The 14,807-nt window shown below is 35.9% G+C and overlaps 1 protein-coding gene across 1 annotated transcript in view; it reads right to left on the reverse strand.

Annotated features, from left to right (window-relative positions):
- The window catches only part of Macrod2 (mono-ADP ribosylhydrolase 2), a 1,707,616-nt gene that overhangs the window by 1,495,775 nt on the left and 197,034 nt on the right, over positions 1-14,807 (reverse strand). The window lies entirely within an intron of this gene.

Below are 14,807 nucleotides of genomic sequence, written 5' to 3' on the forward strand. Positions count from 1 at the left end.
GGCAAATGTTCGCTGAAGTTTGACTTTGCTTCTAAAGGTTTTGGATGGTTCTCCTACAGTCTGCCAGAAGTTAGGGAAAGGAGCACACGGTTCCATAAAGGACTATTTTTCAGATAATATGACTTTCATGCTCAGATAAAATTTTATGTATATCATACATCTTTTTGTATTATTATGTGATGAGTACATGTTTTTTTTTTTTTTTTTTTTTTTTTTTTTTGCCAGCCCTGGCAATTGAACTCTGGGCCTGGGCACTGTCCCTGATTTTCTTTTGCTTAAGAGTAGCATTCTACCACAGCACCACTTCCAACTTTTTTCTGTTTATATGGTACTGAGGAATTGAACCTAAGACATCATGCATGCCAGGCAAGCACTCTACCACTAAATCACATTCCAACTCTAGAACATTATCTTTAACTCTCAAATGTACAGAGTATTAACGGTTTGATATTCTAATTGTGGGGCTTGAACTCCGTCCCTGAGCTCTTCACTCAAGGCTACTGCCCATCCTCTTGACCCACAATGCCACTTCCGGTTTTCTGGTGATTAATTGGAGATAAGAGTCTTATGGACTTTTTAGTGTCCTGAATGGCTTTGAACGGCAATCTTCAGATCTCAGCATCCTGAATAGCTAGGATTACAGGTGTGAGCCACCAGGACTGGTTTATATACACATATTATATATATAAATATATATATACATGTGTTTAATATATATACACACACGTGTGTATATATTATATATACAGTAAGAAAAGAATTAATAATAAAAGTATCCAGGGTTAAGGACAATAAATAAATTATATACATTTCTGTTGGTCTAAAAAAGTCCTTTTTCTACTGATGTAGTTAACCCTAAATCTATACTTATAAAAATTATAAGAAAAATTACAGTTTTGAATATGTAGAATAAATTAAAAAGTATATACCTTAGATAGCTCGAAAAAAATAGAGGAGAAAAAAAATCACTCCCAAGCTACATGTATAACAAAAATTTCAAACTGATTTTAGATGTAGTCACTTGTAAAATGCATGAAATTACTGCACTTAGATTCTTGTTCCTTAGTAGAAACAATACTATTCTCTGTTCTCTGTCATTCAACAAGACAGACATTAAAAGTATTCCTGTGGGTGGGTGATGGTAGTTTCACGAATTTAATACTAGCCTCTCATGAGGCTGAGATTTGAAGCAGGCTTGGAAGAAAAGTCTCACCACGAGGCTCTTCTTTCCAATTAACCACTCAAAAGGACAGCACGCCCAGGCCCTGATTGCAAGTCCCACAGCCGACAAAAAAAAAAGTTTTCCTCTGTGCCAAAGGAACTAATTTTTGTGATTGTTTTGTAGTGGTTTGTTAAAAATACAAAAAAAAAAAAACAAAGCAAAACAAAAACCCTTTAAGATATACAATTCCTGGCTAAAGCACATTTTTGTGGCTTTTTGCAGTATGGCATTTTTGGCGATGAATCTAGAAATGCCTATATTCTGTAAAGCATCTGAAGGGTGGGGGTCCAAGGAGCCAATCCACTATCAAGTTATTTTATCATTAGTTCATCTGCTGCTGAAAACAACCATGGCTTTTAAGATGACAAATCCTTTCTCCTACCTAGCATGATAGGCAAATCCCAATTGAACAGTGTTGGAATTACACTTACTATACATTTTGTTAGGAGGCTTTTGGTTAAGTTAGTTAAAAATAATTAATGATTATCAATCACTTGAACTTCAAACTTCAATGAGTTTTATTGAGTGGCTTCTGTATGATGAATAACAAAAGGTACTCCATGAAGAAGTGTGTTGTCTAGGGATTTAAAGGAAAAATATTGAATTTAATGGAAGTTTACTGCTTCTGCAAGATAGAGGAAGAAGCAATTACATCTAGCTGGATGGATCAAGTAGGACATCCTGACTGAGGCAAAACTAAAGTAAACAGAAATGTAACATGAAAGCAGAGAAAAGAAAATAGTGAATAATGTCACAATCACAGGGAAAAGGGAAATGTTTCCCATATGAGGCTTTGTCAGACGCACCTGGGAAGATATTTTCATTAAGATAACCAAAATTCAATATAAACTTACTGGATATTTATGGTTTAATTTTTAATTACAATGGTAGTTCATGTATAATTAAGCACTACTGATTTAAAGATATTTAGGAAAAGGTCAGTTGTCCAACTGAATTCTAGAATTTTTTTTCTACTTGTTTGCTTGATTTTTAGTTTTGATTTAGTTGGTTTTATATTTTATACTAATATCTTGATTTTCAAGTTGAAACTTATGCTTTGACAATGATTTGTTGAACAAATATGTAAAAAGTCAATGCATTTTAGAAACATCTGGTAGAAACAGAGAATTTTGTAGATGAATGAGGAAAATCTGAATAAACAGACAACTTGAAAGGCAATGGAATATTCCTAGGAAGTGGTGCATTGCCAATCAAATGGGGTCCAAAAACAGAGAAAAGCTTAATTAAAGATATAAAAATAAAGAGTAAATCTTTGAAAGTGATGTTTTCAGAATAGGTAAGTAGTTTGATAAGGCAATTAATGACAGTACAAAAAATGTAGGATATGCCCTTTTTCAGGATAATCTGTCAATATATTGGTTTTGAATAGGAGATTATGCACAGTACAAGTTTAGTTACATCTGCTAATTATTAATGATGCCCTCTTTAATCCTCAATATAGATTCAGATGAAATTACCTAAGATTCAAAGTGTTATTACCCTTCTGAAACTGTATATACTTTACATTAGGAGACAGAAGCTCAGAAAGAGGGAAGGAAATCTAAATCTAGTGTTTGTTATTGAATTGCAGGAGAGTGAGACAGCAGTAAAAAAGATCCTTTGTTTTAAGATTCTTTCCCCTCCTGTACCCAAAGGATACAAAAAACCTAAATGAACCAAGCAAGCAAGAAAGAAATAAAAAGGCTAGAGGGCCGATTGTGGTGGCTCATATCTGTAATCCTAGCTACTCAGGAGGCTGAGATCTGAGGATAGGGGTTCAAAGCCAGCCCCGGCACTAAATAAAGTCCAAGAGATTCATATCTCCAATTAACCACTAAAAAACCGGAAGTGGTGCTGTGGCTCAGAGACAACTTTCAAGCCCTGTGGTAGGGCGGTAGCCTTGAGCTGAAGAGCTCAGGGACAGCACCCAGGCCCAGAGTTCAATCCCCACAATGGGGTTGGGGGGGAAGCTACAGAGGAAGGAAAATAAAGGCAGTATTTGTAGAATAATAAGGTCAATGACTTTAGGGTGCTGTCAAGCTGATAACAGATAAAGAAAAACAATATTAGCATATCTCTTTTAAGGAACTCCATAGGTAAAGCGTTCTTAGTGGGTCAGGGCAGGAAAAAGACAAAAAATAAGTGAATAGGAGAAAGCCTTACTAATCTCAGGAATAAGATGTGGTACAGAGATAGGAATCTACAGTTAACAAGAAGCATGTTTAATAAAAGAAAAGAAAATTAAGAGGTGACATCAAAGAAGACATGGATGCTCCAAGATGACTGAAGCTGCAGTTGTTGGAAAAGTCACTAGCAAAAAGGACTAAGTCAATGAGAAAGAGGAACGGGTAAGTATGAACGTCAGGTTTAGAAATCAGGTCGCAAGGAACATGAGAGAATATCCCAAATATAATAAGAATAGAAATGTTGGCTGGGAGTTTGGCCTCGTGGTTAAAGTGCTTGCCTAGCATGCATGAAGACCCGGGTTCGATTCCTTGGCACCACATACATAGAAAAAAGCCGGAAGTGGTGCTGAGTCTCAAGAGGTAGAGCTCTAGCCTTGAGAAAGTTCAAGGACAGTGCTCAGGCCCTGAGCTCAAGCCCAGGACTGGTAAAAAAAAAAAAAAAAAAAAAAGAATAGAAATGTCAAATGAGTTGAAAAAGAATAAAAACACTGGTTTCAAACAAAACATTTTTGGAGCTAGGGGAGGCTGGTTCATGCCTGTAATCCTAGTTTCTCATGAGGCTGAGATCTGAAGATTGTGGTTTGAAAGTGGTTTGAAACCAGCTCAGGTAAGAAACTCCATGAGAATTTTATCTTCAATAAACTACTCCGAAAAAGTCAAAGTGGCACTGTGGATCAAATGGCACTAGCCTTGAGCAAAAGAAGCTCAGGGATAGCACCCAGACACTAACTTCACATCCCAGGACTGGGAAATAAAGAAATAAAGGAAGGAAGAAAGGAAGGGAGCGAGGGAGGGATTGAGAGAGGGAGGGAGGGAGGGAGGAAGGAAGGAAGGAAAAATGGAAAGAAAGAAAGGCTTCTAAAATTAATATTGTGCAGGATTCTGGAAAAATTCTCTGACATTTTCTACCTTATAGTCCATGCCCCTCTCCAGTTTGATTAGAATGCAGTAGTAATTCATGAAGGAAATGACAGGATAGATATTAACCTTAAAGACAGGCATCAATTATTCAAAGTTGTGGAAAAATGCAAAGTAAAATTTCAATTACTAAGAAAATGGGAATAACAACAAACAAGATTACAAGAGACCCAGAGGAATCAATAAGGAGACAGACTAGAGAAGAAGTCACACTCTTCAATGGAAAGGAACATGAAAAAGAAGCAGCAGGGAAAAGCATTGCATTTAGGACTTTAAATGATGATCATAGTTTGGCTTTTTTTTTTTAAAGTAGACTGATGAAAACTCATCTGAAAATTCCTGCTCTATCTAGCATCGATATTTTATGATCAAAACTAGGATAACCAAATTTACCTTTCTCTCTTCTTTGAACATCTAAACAAAATTAAGTCCAACTATATCCCCAAATATAGAGTGAAGGAAGCACTTCCTCCCCAGAAAATTTTCATTGGGATTTCCCACAAGTATCATAGGATTCCAGAGGAGGAAGGAAGCAAATCACATTATGTACCCCTCCCACTCCTTGCTTTTACATTGCATGGGCAAAATGAGATCAGAAATAAACTTCAGGGCTTCTTTCAAAGTTGTCTTTTTTCTTTAAGAGGCTTCAAAAGGAAGCATGCAGCCACAGGAGTGTGGAAGTTGGGGATAATGGGATTTTACAGGCTGATTGTGCACACACATAAAAGCAGTGCTTGGTTTTCAATGGCAGCTGGCTAGAGAGGGGGATGGCAGTCTAGACAATACTACCCAAAGTAATTACCCTGTTGAATGTACACTGGTCTCTGATAACTGTGACATTACAAAGCTGAGGCTAGTTCAAATCAGTGTTCCATTAAGAAACAGAGTCATTGCTGGAATTCCACACCTCTGTTCCTTTGAAATAGGGGTGGGTGTTAATGCTTATACCAAGTAAAGCACAAGACAAACAAGCATGTAACAAATTCTCTTAGTAAAATGTTTTATAAATATTAGCAACGTATCTAATATGTGATGGGTATGTTGCTACTGCTGACATTCCATTTATAGAAGAATTTGCTGGTCACCATGCTAAGTATGTTATCTATTTAATGTCATTTAATTCATCAAACAAAAATTTACAGATAAGAATTTTTATCTTTAATTTTCAAATGAGCAAACTAGGGCTTTGAAAAGTTGCACAAATGTTGTCTTCATTCAACATCAACAGTTTGTTGAGTAACTCCTTAATGACTATATTTGGACTTGGTATTCAGAAGTAAACCAGAAAAGCATGGAGGCAGGAATTCAGGTATGAAGAAAAACTAAATACATACAAAGTGAAAACTATGACAGGTGCCAAGAAAGAGAAAAACATGCTGCTAGAGGTGAGTGTAATGAGAGAATTTTTTTAGGCTGAATGGTTCCAGACAAAACCCAAAACTTGGTGGGTAGTCTTTCATGTAAGGAATGAGGTACTGTTCCGAGCACAGGAAATAGGGTGTGTTAAAAGTTGTGAGCAATAAATCAGTTCAGACATTTTAAGGATTAAAAGAACATCATATTGACTCAAACTCAGTAAGCAAAATGTAAGAAAGATCAGCAAAGCAAGCATAAATAAAACTGGTATTCATCCCATTTTAATGTGGTGGGGAGTATGAGAAAGAAGAAAATGAGGAGGGGGAGGAAGAGGAAAGGGAGGAGGAGGAGGAGGAGGAGGAGGAGGAGGAAAAGGAGGAGGAAAAGGAGAAGAGAATGGAGAGGGATTAGGGCTGTATAATTTCAACTATAACAAAGTCACTTCAGCTACTATATGGAATAAGATGGTGGTGGAAAAGGTAGAGAGAGGAAAAGACAATATATTTCAAAGCTATAATGGAATCTTTCTTAAATTTGTATAGTTAAAAGTTAATAAAAAACATTTTCTGCTTCTGAACCTTCAGTTCTTAGCCATCCTCTTAAACAAACAGATATGCTTTAGTAACTTTAAAAGCCAATTTGAGTTCAGAAAAGAAATTCTTTTTATTGAGATTACAAGTAGAAGATGACATTTTTAGGATTACATTTCAAAGCATTTAATGAGGCAGGATATACTTCTTTCATGGTTTATAGATCTCTGTATTATGGTGTTGAATGATGACTGGATCTTATCATCTAATATATTTGATATTTTCACTATGCTCGTTTGTCTACCACCACTTTAAAATGCAAACTCCATGAAGAGGGGGATTCTTTTTTTCTTTTTTCCATTACTAAACCTTACCACATATAGAACCATACTTGGGGAAGTTGGTGCTGTGGCTCAAGTGGTAGAGCAGTAGCCTTGGCCTAAAGAGCTAAGGGAGAGTTCTAGGTGCCCAGGCCTAGAGTTCAAGCCCCATAACTGAAAAAAAAAAGAATAAAACCTTGTATTCACACACACACACACACACACACACATACACACATACACACACACACACACACACACACACACACACACACACACACACTTTGTTGAACCAGTAAAGAAAAACTTGAAACCACTTTATGACTATGTACCATCTTAGACCATCTTGGTGAAAGCTCTCTGTATACTGTACACCCTTCTAAAAACATAGACTAAAACTATTACCTTCATAATAACTAGTATAGATATCCTTTACTATGCATCTTATATCAAAGTCACATATCTGCTTTTTCCAAGTTCACAAAGGAAACTGAAGTTTAACACGTAATGTAACTTCACAGTAAAACAGTATACATGATAAAATTAGAATTCTATCCAATATTTATTGAATTTGAGTATCTTTACTCCAGATGTCCTGTTTTTTTTTGCTAGTCCTGGGACTTGAACTCAGGGCTGGGACTTGAACTCAGGGCCTGAGCATTATCCTTGGGCTTTCTTAAGGTTCGTGCTCTACCACTTGAGCCACAGCGACACTTCCAGCTTTTTCTATGTATTTGGTATTGAGGAATCAAACCCAGGTTTTCGTGCATGCTAGGCAAGCACTCCACCACTAGGCCAAACTCCTGGCCCAGATCTCCTGCTTTTTATGTCATTATCTTCTTTGTGACATGATAACTCCAAGTGTATAAACAAACTGAACATCCTTAAATCACATGTACAGTTGTAACTGAGGTGATAATTAAAGCATTGTCTTTGAATTAGACAGATCTGGGTTTGTAACCAGTATCCACCACTCACTTTCATATGTCTTTGTGCAATTTAATCCAACTTTCTAAGCCTCATTATCATCTTTCTGTGAAACAGAATACAAGTGTCTAGCTTATTAGAAATAAATTACATGCATCAGGTAGAACATTTCAGATATATATCTTAGTAAATGTCTCATAAATTTTATGTTTATAAGAATGATAAAGAAGTATTTTCTTGGACCTAATATTTGAAATGACATTTGAACATAGAGTGACAATAAGTGAAAAGTGGAGAAACCAGATCATCAACAGGCTTTGTATTTTTCCCATCCATACCTTGCTCTGATTTTCAGAGGCAAATGCTAACAAAGGCACCTGTTTCTCCCTCCCTAGTATGACAGAACTTTGCTCTTCATAGGGCTCTATTACTTCCTAGAGAAAGCATTAATGTGGGAATGCCATTTGATCTAAAGGGGAAGGAACAACTATTTTATTTATCTTTTTATTTTGTCAGTCCTGGGGCTTGAACTCAGGGCCTGGTCACTGTCCTTGAGATTTTTTTGCTCAAGGCTAGTGCTCTATTACTTGAGGCACAACACCACTTCTGCCTTTTTCTGTGTATGTGGTACCAAGGAATAGAATCCACGGCATGCTAGGCAAGCACTCTAGCACTAGGCCACACTCCTGGCCCGAACAACTATTTTTTTCTAAAGATTCTAACCTCTAGAGATTAGAAAGAAGCTGTAAAAAAAAAAAGTAAAAAGAATAATTTTTAATTGTGGAATTTGAATAATTTTTTTAAAAAAGAAACTTCTTTCTAGCTCCAGAGAGAGTGTTAACAGACAGGTATGTATCTCAGACAACTGTGTCCATCTGTTTAAATACATCAGCAATCTGAAAAATCTAAGCAATACCAGTCTACCCTTGCTCTGGGAATTGTAGGGAATATAATCTCTGGTTTTGTACACATGTTTAAATTTATTTAATAATTTATTTATATTGATTTTTTCCATCTATAGGAATTTAGTTACCTTGTCCTTTAAAAAAAAATTCCTCTGTGAAGGTTAAGTAACGTGTGTAAAGGACTGAGTGAAGATGAGGTCTCAGTATTTATATAGGGCAATTGTGTTACCTAGAAAGAAAGTACCAGGTCATGACACATTTTTACTGTCCCAAAGAAATTTCACATGCCCATCTCTAATTCTTCACCTTCCTTTAGAAGTTCCAGTCTATGAGGCAGCAACAGAGTCATTAAAATCAATTAACACTTTACCTCCATTGGGGGATAAATATGAAAATGACTGAGAAACTGTTCAAACTAATTGCTGATAAGAATGGCCTATAGACTCATGAAGAAATGCTTGACAGCTTTGGCCATAAAAGAAATGCAAGGGGCCGGGAGTTTGGCCTAGTGGTTAAAGTGCTTGCCTAGCATGCGTAAAGACCCGGGTTCGATTCCTTGGTACCACATACATAGAAAAAAGCCGGAAGTGGTGCTGAGGCTCAAGTGGTAGAGCTCTAGCCTTGAGAAAGTCCAAGGACAGTGCTCAGGCCCTGAGCTCAAGCCCAGGACTGGCAAAAAAAAATAAATAAATAAAAAATAAAAGAAATGCAAATCAAAACAACTCTGAGATTCCATCTCACTCCAGTTAGAATGGCCATGATCAAGAAATCTAACAACAACAGATGCTGGCAGGGATGTGGCCAGGAGGGATCACTACTACACTGTTGGTGGGAGTGCAAACTCATTCAATCACTATGGAAAGCAGTATGGCAGTTCCTCAAGAGACTAAACATGGAGCTCCCCTATGACCCAGCAATTCCACTGCTTGGCATTTACCCAATTGTCCAGAAACAAGGACACACTAAATCCACTAGCACAAAAATGTTCATTGCAGCACTATTTACCATAGCAAAGATATGGAACCAACCCATTTGCCCCTCAGTTGATGAGTGGATCAACAAGATGTGGTATTTATACACAATGGAATTCTATGCTGCTGTCAGAATGAAATCACCCCATTTGTAAGGAAATGGAAAGGCTTAAAAAAAATCATATTAAGTGAAGTAAGCCAGACTCAAAGGAACATAGGCTCAATGGTTTCCCTCATTTGTCATAATCAGTAGAAACCTTGGGCTCTCCTAGCAGAGATTTACAACAGAGAAAAACCTAGATACGTAAGAGCTAAATGAAAGGACCTCCAAGATACAGAAACAAAAGCCATATAATAAGTGATTGTTGTCCTTAATGTACTATGTTATCTCTCATCTCTTTTGCTGTCCCTTGGTTATCTCATATTGTTACAGTATTTCACCTTGTTATCTGATATATTGTATATATGTGTTTTGATTATTTGAAATAGGATAGGGAAGGGGGAAAATAAGATGAGAGGCAGGGGTGGGGGGAGGGAAATGGGGACCAAGACATGAGAAAGGGTATCAATGTTTGTGAAGTAATGTACCTTCTATCTGCTGAATTTAATGTAACTCTTCTATAATTACAGTAAAAAATATATGGGAAAAATAGTAAAAAAAAGAATGTGAAAGTCAATTGATTAAATCATTTCAAAGTTAAAGCACAAAATTCATTTATTTAATGTTCAAATAAAATATCACTACTTACTAAATATTCACTAAGTACTTAAGTATCTTTTAGTATTAAGAAATGTAGGTTAATTTCTTTTAAAGTTAATCTCTTTCCATTATTTTTTCTTTTTCCTTCTTTCTTTTCGCTTTCCTCTTTTTCTTTTTTCCCTTCCTTTCCTTCCTGTTTTTTCCCAAGGGAATGATCTAATCTGATCTCTAGGCTAACATTCTACTACTTGAACCACACCTCCAGCCTTTTGAACTTAGTGTTTTAGATAAGATCTCTTTAACCTTGCCCAAGTTGCCCTTGAATATGAGATTCTCAGGTCTCTGCCTCTCATATATGTGATTCAAAAATCTTAAGAATTCTGTAATATATTTTAGAATTGCTTCTAAAAAATTTATGTAGATGGCAAAGTATCTTCATGTAGACTTTAAGTATAGTAGACATTATTTACAACAGTCATGAAAGTTTTTGAAAGTTAACTTCCAGAAAACCCTTACAATAACTATTAATATTATGTGAAATCCTGAATGACTAAGAGGAAATCAGCACATTCAAACATGTCATTCTTGCCTACAGAGTAGTGATTAAGAGAACAAGGCTCTGGAGCTTAACCAACAGTCTCAAGTCCCACTGGTTCCACCACTTACTAGTAGAGTAAATCTGGAGAAATTCCTTAATTTTCCCTAATTTGCCTCTCTTGTTCTTATTTTATAAAAGTGTTAAATGAATTAAAAGTAGATGAATTGCTTAGCATACAAAGCTTGACACATCAGTAAGCACATAGCATTTTGGATGGTTTGAAACAATATATTGCAGTTATTAATTCTACAAATAATGAAAATCAGACTTCTTAGTTTAAAATCCAAATTTTCTCCCATGTTACTTATTTGTTCCTGAGAAAATTATTTCAGCTCTCTATAATCACATTTCTAAGTACAGAAAAAGATTAAGACAGAGTTTCACATGTGGTAAATGTGTAAAAATAGTAATTTTAATATTACTTCAAATGAAATCCCATACAAGGTGAAATTTAAAGGCAACATCAGAGTAATATTTTCTTTCTGTCTCTGAGTTGAATGCTATCAACTTAATCCACATTCATAAATCTTTCTGTACATCAAAATGCAATTATGCATGGATGAAGCTCCTACTACAGGCTCATCTGTTTCAATTCCCAGGCTTGCCTGATGATACAAATTACCAAGAGACTGTGACTGAGCAGGTCTGGGGTGGGGCCTTGGAATCTACATGTTAATCAGCTTCCCAGGTAAGTTTTATGAGTAGGCAGATAGGAATCTATGAGCTAGTTGAAGCTTTCACCTGACCACCAAACCCAAGAAGCCTAGGAGCCACACCCACTAAGATAATCTTTTTGTTTTAGAAATAAGAAGAAACAGAAAAAAATATTTGTTTAGTCACTATTTTACTGAATATTTGCAAGTAACAAGTGCAATTGATTATTTATAAAACAAACCTACTTTTATTTGGTAGCACTGAGCTTTGAAGTCAATTCAATGCACTGTACTTGCTACATTAGCATTCTACCACATGAACCACATTTATTGCTCTTTCTTTCTTTCTTTCTTTCTTTCTTTCTTTCTTTCTTTCTTTCTTTCCTTCTTTCTTTCTTTCTTTCCTGTGGCTTCAATTTCCTTCATCCTGTCAGCACAATTTATTTATTTATTAACATAGTCTCACTAACTTTTGCTCAGGGTAGACTCAAAGCATGGTCCTCCTATTTTAGCATACCATGTACCTGGCTGTATAAGAAAGTACTGCCACACATACTCTGCAAATCTACCATTAAAATCATTTCAAAGATAACAAGTAAGCAGAAGAGAAGAGCATCATCAGTAAATGCACACACAATTACATGTTACTTCTTGAGGAAATCAGAAAGTATATTCAGAATGGGTTCTGCTGGTCTAGAAGTCTGTTTAAGAAGTCTAGTATGGTTATTTATGATATTGTATCATTAAGGGGCTTAAAATGACAAACTTACTGCACAAATGAGGTAAAGAATAGAACAACTATTTTCCTTTAGCTGTTTTATATGTTAGTATTTAGAAACAAAACACATTTTCAGTAAAATTAGCACAAATGTAGATCTGAAAATACCCACTCCACAAATATGCTACCTTTTTATTCCAAAAAACTAGGAGCAATTTATGAGACAACTATAATGTTATGGAAACACAAAGTAATTGTAGAAAAAAAGTCTTAGTACAATGACACTGAAAATTGCATTACCATAGTTTTCTAGGTGGCGAACACTTCCAAGGTATAGAATTTGGAGCATATACTAAATGTCTGCATTTTTCCATTATTAATTTCATTGCCTAGTGATATCAGGATATGCATGTCCTTGTTTCTGTTGGGGTTTATCTCTATAGGGATTACAGTATAATATTCTAGGGTACAAGGAAATCATTAAATGCAGCAGCAAAAGCATTAGATATTTCTTTATATTCTTTCAGTTAAGAATTACTATATATAAGAATTTAGTAAAAATGGTCTTACATTCACTCATTAGAACTATTCAAATATTATTAGCTGAGAGACATATTGGTTGAAACAAAACATGTAATAGGTAGATAAATATAACCCAGCAAATAGGTAAAATACTTCAGGTTTTTCAGTTACTCAGTGTCCCATGGACAGGACTATTTAGGAATGGTATACCTGTTCCTGGAAAGGTATTGATGTGGTGATAATTGTACATCATTATGTTATATTTCTTCTGACTTTATAATTTTAATAGTAAGTACTGTCTTCTTTTTATAAGTAAATTACTTATTTATTCCAATAAATCGTCTGAATGGTATACTTTAAAAAATATTACAATTAAGGTCATACAGAAACTTTTTACTTGAAGAATACTCGAGTCACTTGGAGAGTAAATTTTTTACTTGAATCATGTTCTCCCTGAAAGAAAAAAATCCTCTTCATTTTTGTCCAATAAAAATAATTGAAAACAGGGCTGGGAGTTTGGCCTAGTGGTAGAGTGCTTGCCTAGCATGCCCGAAGACCCAGGTTCAATTCCTAGGTACCACATATATAGAAAAAAGCCAGAAATGGTGCTGAGGCTCAAGTGGTAGAACTCTAACCTTGAGAAAGTCCAAGGACAGTGTTTAGGCCCTGGGTTCAAGCCCATAACTGGCAAAAAAAAAATAATTGAAAACACTGGGAACTTATGGCTCATGCCTATAAGAGAATTATGGTTCAAAGCCAGAGTAGGGAAGAAAAATCCAGGAGACTTATCTCTAACAGACAAACAAGCAAATAAACACAAAAAACCAGCCAGGAATGAAATTGTGGCTCAAGTGCTAGGAGGCTTAGCCTTGAGCACAAAAGCTCTGGGCTTTTGTCCAGGCTCTGAGTTCAAGCCGTAGGACCAGCACACAAAAAGTAAGAATAGCAGAACAAAATAACATAAGGGCCGAAATCCTATGTGCTACTTCCAAATGCAGACTAAAATCTGCTCTATACCAGCAACTTGAAGAGACAGTATGAGCAGTTTCCCTGGTAGTCATTGATGAACTCCTGTTCAACTGGTGTGTGAAATAGATTTCTTAGCAAAATGGAAGATAGCAAAAATGGAAGATAGCTTTATCCTTTCCCACCAAGAGAAGAGCTATTGGGTTTCCATTATAAACATGGCCTACACACTGATGAACTTCAATTAATTGTCCATTACCCTTTCTATGTCCATTTTCCTACCCCGCCTTTTTTTGTTGTTTGTTTTGCCAGTCCTGGGCTGGAGCTCAGGACCTGAGCACTGTCCTTGGACTTTCTCAAGGCTAAAAACTCTACCACTTGAGCCTCAGCACCACTTCTGGTTTTTTTCTATGTATGTGGTACTGAGGAATCAAACCAGAGTCTTTGTGCATGCTACTAGGCAAGCACTCTACTACCACTAGGCCAAACTCTCAGCCCATCATTTGCTTTTTTGTTTTTTGTTTGGCTTTTTGTTTTTACTTTGGGTCTACATCTACAACCAGTTTAAGAGACAGTTAAAGGTACTACCAATTCCCTGTGGTGGCTCTGTGAATTTAAAAAAAATGAAACAATTGTAGATAATAAAATTTGTAGATAAGATCTATGTCATTTTTCCTACAAACAAGGAATCTCCTGGGGTTAGCCACGATTTAATAAAACATACTGAAAAGTTATAAGATAGATTTAGCTTTTTTCCATAAGCTTTTTGCAAGTTTTTTTGATTAACTATGTTGATATGACCAGTCCAAGTATCCTGCTTTAATGCTGTTTTAGGAAGCAGTAAAGATCCAAAGGATAATAAACTCATTATGAGTAATAAAAAAAGAATAGTACCATCTTCACAGAAAGGCATCTATCAAAGTGATTTGGATATAAGATACAATAGCTTGGACAGAAAACCATTTTACTCCAATGCCTTTAGCTACTTAAGATCAAGATTCCAGTGCTCATTTTGAGACATCCGCTGTAAAAACATATTCTGCAAAGAACTCTATCAGGGAACTCAGCAATGCCCACTGACAGAGCTTTCTTTGATTCTCAAACTAAGAGCTGTTTGCTCAGGGTTTATACAGCACAGAAACAACTTAAGAAGCAAATAACATAAATGCCGGCACAATGTTCCAATCTACAAAATTTTTATTGCAGCAAGCTTAGCTCTGGGTAAGCTGCAGCAATCAGTACATTGTGATAGCAAATACTCTGAATCCAAGTTTCTTTCTGAGCTGTATATATAGCACTTGGCTGTTGCTGAGGA

This window comes from Megascapheus bottae, chromosome 18 (assembly GCF_031878675.1).
Source record: "Megascapheus bottae isolate mThoBot1 chromosome 18, mThoBot2.hap1, whole genome shotgun sequence".
Taxonomy (NCBI): Eukaryota; Metazoa; Chordata; class Mammalia; order Rodentia; family Geomyidae; genus Megascapheus; species Megascapheus bottae.